Source organism: Callorhinus ursinus, unplaced genomic scaffold (genome assembly GCF_003265705.2).
Source record: "Callorhinus ursinus isolate GAN/ISIS: 27379988/994484 unplaced genomic scaffold, GSC_fseal_2.0 scaffold10, whole genome shotgun sequence".
Lineage (NCBI taxonomy): Eukaryota > Metazoa > Chordata > Mammalia > Carnivora > Otariidae > Callorhinus > Callorhinus ursinus.
The window spans coordinates 81009224-81019645 of NW_027397072.1; the positions used below are offsets into that span (position 1 = coordinate 81009224).

Here is a 10422-nt window from a genome sequence, read left to right on the forward strand (position 1 = left end):
AACAAAGGGATGCTAAAGAGTAGGAAAACAGAAAAAGAAGAGCCCTCTCTACCAGCCTTTTAAACTCTTAAACAGCAAACAGGAATAAAGAGAACTCCCTCTCATGATGTATTTCTCCATAAAGGTGAGTATTTCTTTTTTCTTTCTAGAGTTTTCAATTAAACATTTAAAATAAAGGGCTCTCCCTCTCAATAGACGCAGAAAAAGCATTTGACAAAGTACAGCATCCTTTCTTGATCAAAACTCTTCAGAGTATAGGGATAGAGGGTACATACCTCAATATCATAAAAGCCATCTATGAAAAACCCACAGCGAATATCATTCTCAATGGGGAAAAACTGAGAGCTATCTCCTAAGGTCAGGCACATGGCAGAGATGTCCACTATCACCACTGCTATTCAACATAGTACTAGAAGTCCTAGCCACAGCAATCAAACAACAAAAGGAAATAAAAGGCATCCGAATCAGCAAAGAAGAAGTCAAATTCTCACTCTTTGCAGATGATATGATACTTTATGTGGAAAACCCAAAAGACTCCACCCCAAAACTCCTAGAACTCATACAGGAATTCAGTCAAGTGGCAGGATATAAAATCAATGCACAGAAATCGGTGGCATTTCTATACACCAACAACAAGACAGAAGAGAGAGAAATCAAGGAGTCTATCCCATTTACAATTGCACCCAAAACCATAAGATACCTAGGAATAAATCTAACCAAAGAGGCAAAGAATCTGTACTCAGAAAACTATAAAATACTCATGAAAGAAATGGAGGAAGACACAAAGAAATGGAAAAACCTTCCATGCTCATGGACTGGAAGAACAAATATTGTGAAGATGTCAATGCTACCTAGAGCAATCTACTCATTTAATTCAATCCCTATCAAAATACCATCCACTTTTTTCAAAGAAATGGAACAAATCATCCTAAAATTTATATGGAACCAGAAAAGACCCCGAATAGCCAGACGAATATTGAAAAAGAAAAGCAAAGCTGGCGGCGTCACAATTCCGGACTTCCAGCTCTATTACAAAGCTGTCATCCTCAAGACAGTATGGTACTGGCACAAAAACAGACACATAGATCAATGGAACAGAATAGAGAGCCCAGAAATGGACCCTCAACTCTATGGTCGACTCATCTTTGACAAAGCAGGAAAGAATGTCCAATGGAAAAAAGTCTCTTCAACAAATGGTGTTGGGAGAATTGGACAGCCACATGCAGAAGAATGAAACTGGACCATTTCCTTACACCACACACAAAAATAGATTCCAAATGGTTGAAAGACCTAAATGTGAGACAGGAGTCCATCACAATCCTAGAGGAGAACACAGGCAGCAACCTCTTCGACCTCAGCCGCAGCAACTTCTTCCTAGAAACATCGCCAAAGGCAAGGGGAGCAAGGGCAAAAAGGAACTACTGGGACTTCATCAAGATAAAAAGCTTTTGCACAGCAAAGAAACAGTCAACAAAACCAAAAGACAAACGACAGAATGGGAGAAGATATTTGCAAATGACATACCAGATAAAGGGCTAGTATCCAAAATCTATAAAGAACTTATTAATCTCAACACCCAAAGAACAAATAATCCAATCAAGAAATGGGCAGAAGACATGAACAGACATTTTTCCAAAGAAGACATCCAGATGGCCAACAGACACAGGAAAAAGTGCTCAACATCGCGCGGCATCAGGGAAATCCAAAGCAAAACCTCAATGAGATACCACCTCACGCCAGTCAGAATGGCTAAAATTAACAAGTCCAGAAACGACAGAGATTGACGAGGATGTGGAGAAAGGGGAACCCTCCTACACTGTTGGTGGGAATGCAAGCTGGTGCAGCCACTCTGGAAAACAATATGGAAGTTCCTCAAAAAGTTGAAAACAGAGGAACCCTACGACCAAGCAATTGCACTACTGGGTATTTACCCCAAAGACACAAATGTAGTGATCCGAAGGGGTATGTGCACCCCAATGTTTATAGCAGCAATGTCCACAATAGCCAACCTATGGAAAAGAGCCAAGATGTCCATCAACAGATGAATGGATAAAGAAGATGTGGTATATATATACAATGGAATATTATGCAGCCATCAAAAAAAACCCCACCAAAAAACCGAAATCTTGCCATTTGCAAGACGTGGATGCAACTAGAGGGTATTATGCTGAGCGAAATAAGTCAATCAGAGAAAGACATGTAACATATGATCTCACTGATATGAGGAATTCTTTTTTTTTTTTTTAAGATTTTATTTATTTATTTGACAGAGACAGAGCGAGAGAAGGAACACAAGTGGGGGAGCGGGAGAGGGAAAAGCAGGCTTCCTGCCGAGCAGGGAGCCTGATGTGGGGCTCGATCCCAGGATCTTGGGGTCATGACCTGAGCCGAAGGCAGACGCTTAATGACTGAGCCACTCAGGTGCCCCGATATGAGGAATTCTTAATCTCAGGAAACAAACTGAGGGTTGCTAGAGTGGTGAGGGGTGGGAGGGATGGGGTGGCTGGGTGATAGACATTGTAGAGGGTATGTGCTATGGTGAACTACGTAAGACTGTTGGGGATCACAGACCTGTACCTCTGAAACAAATAATACATCATACGTTAAAAAAAGAAGAAGAAGAAGAAGAAGAAGATAGTAGGAAGGGAAAAATGAAGGGGGGGAAATCAGAGAGGGAGACGAACCATGAGAGATTATGGACTCTGAGAAACAAACTGAGGGTTCTAGAGGGGAGGGAGGGTGGGGGGATGGGTTAGCCTGGTGATGGGTATTAAAGAGGGCACGTATTGCATGGAGCACTGGGTGTTATACGCAAACAACGAATCATGGAACACTACATCAAAAACTAATGATGTAATGTATGGTGATTAACATAACATGATAAAATAAAATAAAAAATAAAATAAAGCTCTATTTTCAACTTTTTGAGGAACCTCCATACTGTTTGCCAGAGTAGCTGCACCAGCTTGCATTCCCACCAACAGTGTAGGAGGGTTCCCCGTTCTCTGCATCCCCACCAACATCTGTCGTTTCCTGATTTGTTAATTTTAGCCATTCCGACTCGTGTGAGGTGGTATCTCATTGAGGTTTTGCTTTGGATTTCCCTGATGCCGAGCGATGTTGAGCACTTTTTCATGTGTCTGTTGGCTACCCTCAAAAAGTTGAAAATAGATCCTATGACCCAGCAATTTCACTACTGTGTATTCACCCCAAAGATAAAAATCTAGTGATCCAAAGGGGTACATGCACCCTGATGTTTATAGCAGCAATGTTCACAATAGCTAAACTATGGAAAGAGCCAAAATGTCCATCGACACATGAATGGATAAAGATGTGGTATATATATATATATATATACAATGGACTATTATGCAACCATCAGTAAAAATGAAATCTTGCCATTTGCAAGACATGGATGGAACTGGAGGGTATTATGCTGAGCAAAATAAGTTAATCAGAGCAAGTCATGCATCATATGACCTCACTGATATGAGGAATTCTTAATCTCAGGGAACAAACTGAGGGTTGCTGGAGTGGTGGGGGGGGTGGGTGGCTTGGTGATAGACATTGGGGAGGCTATGTGCTATAGTGCACGCTATGAATTGTGTAAGACTGTTGAATCACAGACCTGTACCTCTGAAACAAATAATACATTATATTTTTTTAAAAAAAGAAGATAATAGGAAGGGAGAAATGAAGGGGGGGAAATTGGTGGGGGAAAGGAACCATGAGATGCTGAGAAACAAACTAGAGGGGAGGGGGGATGGGGGATGGGTTAGCCTGGTGATGGGTATTAAAGAGGGCAGGTACTGAATGGAGCACTGTGTGTTATACGCAAACAATGAATCATGGAACACTACATCAAAAATTAATGATGTAATGTATGGTGATTAACATAACATAATAAAATAAAAATAAATAAAAGCAAAATAAATAAATAAAATAAAATAAAGGGATCTCTTGGAATCTTCCTGGTTTGTAAAGAAATATCACCTCCACACTAATCTCACAAAAAGAACCTGGAAGTCAAAATCAATAGCAGGGCTGGGAAGCACTTGGAGAAGGCAGAAGCAGCACTGCCCACAAAGGGCTGTAATGTCTGTATCCTTCCATCACACTGCTTCCAGGCAGCTGCTGGATAACTTTTTGGTATGATTATTAAAATAGTGCAACACAAAGCTAAATCTCCAAGCTTTTGAGCAATACAGCAACAGACCAAATACCTGCTTTGTTGGAGAGGAACCTTAGTCCCCTCCTTTCAGTGATTCTGGGTCCCAGGGGCCCACAATGGCCACTTTTGCTCTCACCTTCCTTTAGCAAAGCCTCGCAGTGGGAAAAGGTGCCAGAGCCACCAGGGGAAGCTACTGAGCACATCTTCATCCAGCCCACTGTGGAAGGGGCCCCAAGGTGTGGGAATTCAGAGTCCCTTCTGCCTTCTACTTAATCACCTTTGTCATCTAGAGAAAGGGATGCCATCACTACACTCCCATTTTTCCCTAAATCACACTCCTCATAGCAGAGGTAAAAATGGGTATATTTCCCATTGTGCAGCAGTGTGGAAAGAACCTTCCTGTGCCTGCCCCTCAAGAGTTGTGTTTTTCTGCCATGTCAGCTTTATTCAATCATAAAGCAAGGTTAACACAATTATAAAGCAGGTTCAGGATTCCAAACTCAATGACATTTCACTACACGTTTAACATGGCTTCTACATGTCACACAAAGTGAAGCACAATACCAAGTCACACAACAAGCAAGATGCAATGAGGGGGAAGAAGTTAACAAACCCAACTCCAAGTCAGTCCCTGCACGCACAGTTGAGATGAGGACTGGGTCTGGTCCGGGCCAGCTCTCAGCGCTGACTGCTTATCCTGTTCAAACAGTGGAGGATCTGTTACGTTCAAAGATTAGTCAGGCAGAGCCTTCGGTGGCAGCTGCCTTTTGATGTGGTCAGACGTGCAAGGGTCAGCGTCTGGAGAGTCTGACAGTTTGCTGCAAAAGTCCTCTCTTTTAAAGGGTATTTAATCAGTCTTGGGCCTCTGCAGGTCTCCTCTGGTTCTGTTCGTTATCAGTTCTGGGTGTCTTTAGCCTGTGCTGGTTTGGGCGATTTCTGGTCTTAGCTGTAATGCCCTTGGCTGCTTAGGTCACTGCTTGACATGAGTCACTGCTTGACGTGAGTGACTCCATCTTGCTCTCTATAGCAAGTTTCCTACATCTCCTGAGCCAGTGTTGTCTGTACACCAGTGACTGTGATGATCAGTTTTACATGCCAACTTGACTGGGCCACATGGTACCCAGATATTTGGTTAAACATTGTTCTGGGTGTGTCTGCGAGGATGTTCCTGGATGAAATTAGCATTTAAATCAGTAGACTGAGTAAAACAGATTGTCCTTCCCAATATGCATGAGCCTCATCCAGTCAGGCAAAGGCCTGAATAGAACAAAAGGCTGACCCTACCCGAAGTAAGACAGAATTCTCCTGCCTGACTGCTTTTTGAACTGAGACATTGGCTTTTTCCTGTCTTTAGACTTGAACTGAAATATGAGCTCTTCTGGGGTCTTGAGCCTGCCAGCCTTTGGACTGGAACTGACACCATTGCCTCTCCTGGTTCAAAGGCCTTAGGACTCAGACTAGAAATACACCATCAGTTTTCCTGTGTCTCCAGCTTGCCAACTCACCCTGCAGATCTTGGGCCTTGACAGCCTCCATAATTGGGTGGGCTAATTCCTTATTTATCTATCTACCTACATACCTACTTACCTGCCTATCCATCTTATTGGTTCTGTCTCTCTGGAGAACCTGGACTAACACAGCAATAAGTGAGACTAAATGAGGAAAGCCAAGGACTTGATATACAGAAGGCAGATATACAGAAGGCTCTCTTCCAGAGACTGGAACCCCTAACCCAACCTTGGTTGACAGTCACTTGCTGAAACTCCCAGAGGTTTAGTTGCGTATTTCTGTTGAGCTTTCTTCTACCTCCATTCCTAAAGGATGCCCTTGAGGGCCACAGGAAGTTTCATTGTGATGATCTTTGTGGGCTTCCCCTCATAGAATGAGGTAGTGTAACACAAAGAATTAGATTCCTCAGTGAAACAGAAAGGGTCCCAAGGTGGAATCTGGAATTGCATTGCCTTTTAATGGCCACTGCAAAACATAGCTCTAGTATTATAAAATGCCTTAATTTTCTTCTTCTATTTCACACTAAGATCTGTAAAATAATAATAATAATAATAATAAACCAGAAGATTCTTCTAAACCTGAAGCAGATTATATCAACATATTTATCAGAGACCATGTTTAATTAAATACAAATCAATTCACATATTTGCAACATCTTAATTTGGACTAATTAAGAGAACTTTTGAGTGAGTTCCTTTTTTCCACCATAACACTTCCATTGTGGGATAGCAGTTATCTTTCCACTTCAACTTTTCATTTATTTGGTTTTTCACTGATTGTTAAGCACTTAACTTTCTTCCATGGGTCGAATTAGTTTGCAACCAGTTTTGAAATGCTCTAAAGGAAGACTGAGTTCCAAAGCCATCTGATGCATCTTGAATGGATTCCACCCACCCCCACTTTGAACAACTCCTGAGCTAATAACATGGAGTAAGAAGCTTGTTGTGGGAAAAGTAGATTAGGAGACATTACCAGAGGTAACAGAGAAGTTCTCTTCGCCTTAACAACTACCCAAATGGGTACCTTAACATCTACCCAGAAGGCAGAATACATTGACCCCAAAAGAGACTCCTTCTAGCAGTACATGTGACTTTTCCATGGTTCGTGAGGCACTCCTCATTTTGGGGAGGCTGCCCCTATTTAGTTTTATCCACTGACCACAAACAAGTGGTAACTCCAGTTCCAGGCACAAAAAACCAACTTCCTTTTCTGATTTCTCCAGTTCCTATTATCCAGGATGGAGTCCAAGAGAAAATGATCGGAATAGTCCAAGTTTGAGCTAAAAGCTTGGGCCACAGGTGTGAAGAACAAGGTATAAGCATTAATGGGACGATGGCCGGTTTTTGGCTTAGAGGAGTTATAAGGTACACATAGTCTCACTTCTGAGTCCAGGCAAGGAGCATCGAATTGGATGAATAGGAAGACATCACAAAATTCTGATGATTAGAACTCATGGGTGCTGAGAATTTGTGCAAGATTCCTCTTCACTAGTGAAAAAGAAAGCTTTTAAACTTAGAACAGGGCATCAGTAGGTCCCCGAAAGAAGGTCTGATAAAAACCCAAAGGGCAGGAGTTGACTCTGCTTACAGATAACACGGAAAGCACTAACCTGGCACTAAGTAAGCACTAAAATGCTTTCTGTTTAGACTTCAAAGAGGCTCAAGGACAGAGCAGCTGTGCCCTGGCAGCTTCTCCTTTGATGACAGGACCCCTCGCCTCAGTGCACCAAGGGCAAGCCAACAATCTGTGTGGAGAAGGAAGGGCAAACATCACTGATAAAATGCCTTCCAAGGGACAGACAGAGTAAATGCAAATATGACCAATCAATACCTGATATGGGATCAAAGCCGGCAGTTTATACACAAGCAAATGCAATGAATCAATACATAGAAGCAATTTTAGAAATGTAAATGTTAAATTTTATGAGAGTATAAAGTACCTATAAAGCTCACAAATAAATAACAATGTAAATATCCAGCTTGGTCAGACTCTAAATTGGTTTGATCTTTAGGGACAACAGTGTGGCAATATGTATAATAAAAGCTACAAATTTGTTTTATGACTATTTTTTTAAAGATTTTATTTATTTACTTGACAGAGAGAGAGACAACAAGAGAGGGAACACAAGCAGGGGGTGTGGGAGAGAGAGAAGCAGGCTTCTCGCCAAGCCCGATGCAGGGCTCGATCCTAGGATCCTGGGATCATGACCTGAGCGGATGGCAGATACCCAACGACTGAGCCACACAGGCTCCCCTGTTCTATGACTTCTTATAACCCAGGACACTACTTTAGGAATTATGCCACATATAAGTTATATATTTTCAATTGTAAAAAAATAGGAATCATTTCAGATGCTTAAGAATAGGGAATTGGTTAAATAAATTATGGCACCTTAATCTAAAAGCATGTAGACATATCCCATTGTTTTATAGATGAATAACACTCAGGAATTTAAATCTAAGACAGTGAATAGTTTTCGTCTTAAACACTAATTCTCTTAACTTGGAAGTATGTCTTAGAGTCCTAAACTGAAAAGGTCCTGAGGCAATATTTGGAAGGAAGGAACAGGAAAGGAAGCCTGACCAATTCTATCTGCCAATTGCATGAGACTGAAGCTGAGAGGTGGAAGGAGGTTCTATGCACATGACCATAAGCCTGGGTTATGAGGTTGACCAAGGGCACACGTTGAGCTTTGGAGCTGGTCTTCTTCAGTGTGTTCTGTAACATAAGTCTTCATCTGGGGTTTGAGGATTTCTGTGGGTGGGCAAAGATGTACTAGCAGGTACTCTGGAAGTTTCAAAGGAACACATTACCTGACCATTAATATCTGTATATATCCTTTCCTACAATAGATTTGCTGAGATATGGCCTGAGTTCCCAAAAGCCTATTCCCGCTTGAAAAAGGTGGGCTTGCTCCTTCACCATCTTAAATCTTTTCTATGTATTTATTTATTAAGTTTTAATTTTAATTCCAGTATGGTTAACATATACTGTTATATTTGGTTCAGGTGTACAATATAGTGATTCAACAATTCCATATATTACCCAGTGTACATCACAACAAATGCACTCCCTAATCCCTATGGCCTATTTCACCCCTTCCCCTCATCCACCTCCTTTCTGGTAACCATCAGTTTGTTCTCTATAGTTAAGAGTCAGTTTCTTGGTTTGTCTTTCTGTTTATTTTTCTTTTGCTTGTTTGTTTCTTCAATTCCTCATGACTGAAATCATATGATATTCATCTTCCTCTAATTGACGTATTTCACTTAGCATTATACTCTCTAGTCTCATCCATGTCGTTGCAAATGGCAAGATTTTCATTCTTTTTATCGCTGAATAATATTCTATTATATATACTATCCTATTATATATATATATAGATATACACACACACACATATATATATAAACATATCTTCTTTATCTATTCATCCATCAATGGACACTGGGCTGCTTCCATAATTTGACATTGTAAATAATTGTTATAAACATAGGCGCACAAGTATCCTTTTGAATTAATGTTTTTGTATTTTGGGGGTAAATATACAGTAGTAGTGCAATTACTGGATCATAGGATAGTTCTATTTTTAAATTTTTGAGGAATCTCCATACTGTTTTCCATAGCAGCTGCACCAGTTTGCATTCCTACCAACAGTGCACAAGGGTTCCTCTTTCTCCACATCCTCCCCAACACTTGTTTCTTGCGTTTTTTATTTTAGCCATTCTGACAGGTGTGAGATGCTATTTCATTGTAGTTTTGATTTGCATTTCCCTGATGAGTGATGTTGAGTGTCTTTTCATGTGTCTGTCTGTTGGCCATCTGGATGTCTTCTTTAGAGAAATGTCTGTTCATGTCTTCTGCCCATTTTGTAATTGGATTACTTGGGGGGGGGTGTTGAGTTGTATTAAGTTCTTCATATATTTTGGATACTAACCCTTTATTGGATAGGTCATTTGTAAACATCTTCTCCCATTCAGTAGGTTGCCTTTTAGTTTTGTTGATTGTTTCCTTCACTGCACAGAAGCTTTCTATTTTGATGTCATCCCAATAGTTTGTTTTTGCTTTTGTTTCCCCTGCCTCAGGAGATCTATCTAGAAAAATGTTGTTATGGCCAATGTCCATCGCTGCTCTTCTAGGATTTTAATGGTTTCAAGCCTCACATTTACATCCTTAATCCATTTTGAGTTTATTTTTGTGTATATGGCATAAGAAAATGGTCCAATTTAATTCTTTTGCATGTAGCTGCCTGGTTTTTCCAACACCATTTGTTGAGGAGATTGTCTTGCCCATTGCATATTCTTGTGTCCTTTGTCAAAGATTAATTGACCACATAATCATGGACTTATTCTTGGGCTCTCTATTCTATTTCATTGATCTTTGTGTCTAGTTTTGTGCTAGCACCATACTGTTTTATTACAGCTTTGTAATATATCTTGATATCAGGGACTGCGCTGGTTCTAGTTTTGCTTTCTTTTTCAAGATTGCTTTGGCTATTTGGGGTCTTTTGTGGTTCCATACAAATTTTAGGATTACTTGTTCCAGTTCTGTGAAAAGTGCTCGTGGTGTTTTGATAGGGATTGCATTAAATCTGGAGGTTGCTTTGGGTAGTAGGAACATTTCAACAGTATTTACTCTTCCAGTCCATGAGCACAGAATATCTTTCCATTTATTTGTGTTGCATTCAATTTCTTTCATTGATGTTTTATAGATCTCAGAGGTCTTTCACCTCCTTGGTTAAGTTT

General features: G+C 40.6%; 1 protein-coding gene across 4 annotated transcripts in view; it reads right to left on the bottom strand.

The window, feature by feature from the left end:
* Positions 1-10422, bottom strand: part of RFX8 (regulatory factor X8) — a 255588-nt gene that overhangs the window by 134368 nt on the left and 110798 nt on the right. Inside the window, exon 1 of one of the 4 annotated variants that reach the window (XM_073897875.1) lies at positions 7290-7420. The exons of the other annotated variants lie outside the window; for them this stretch is intronic. The gene's annotated coding sequence lies outside the window, so the exon portion shown is untranslated. Of the gene's footprint in view, positions 1-7289; positions 7421-10422 lie in introns of those variants that run through there. 4 annotated transcript variants of the gene reach the window in all.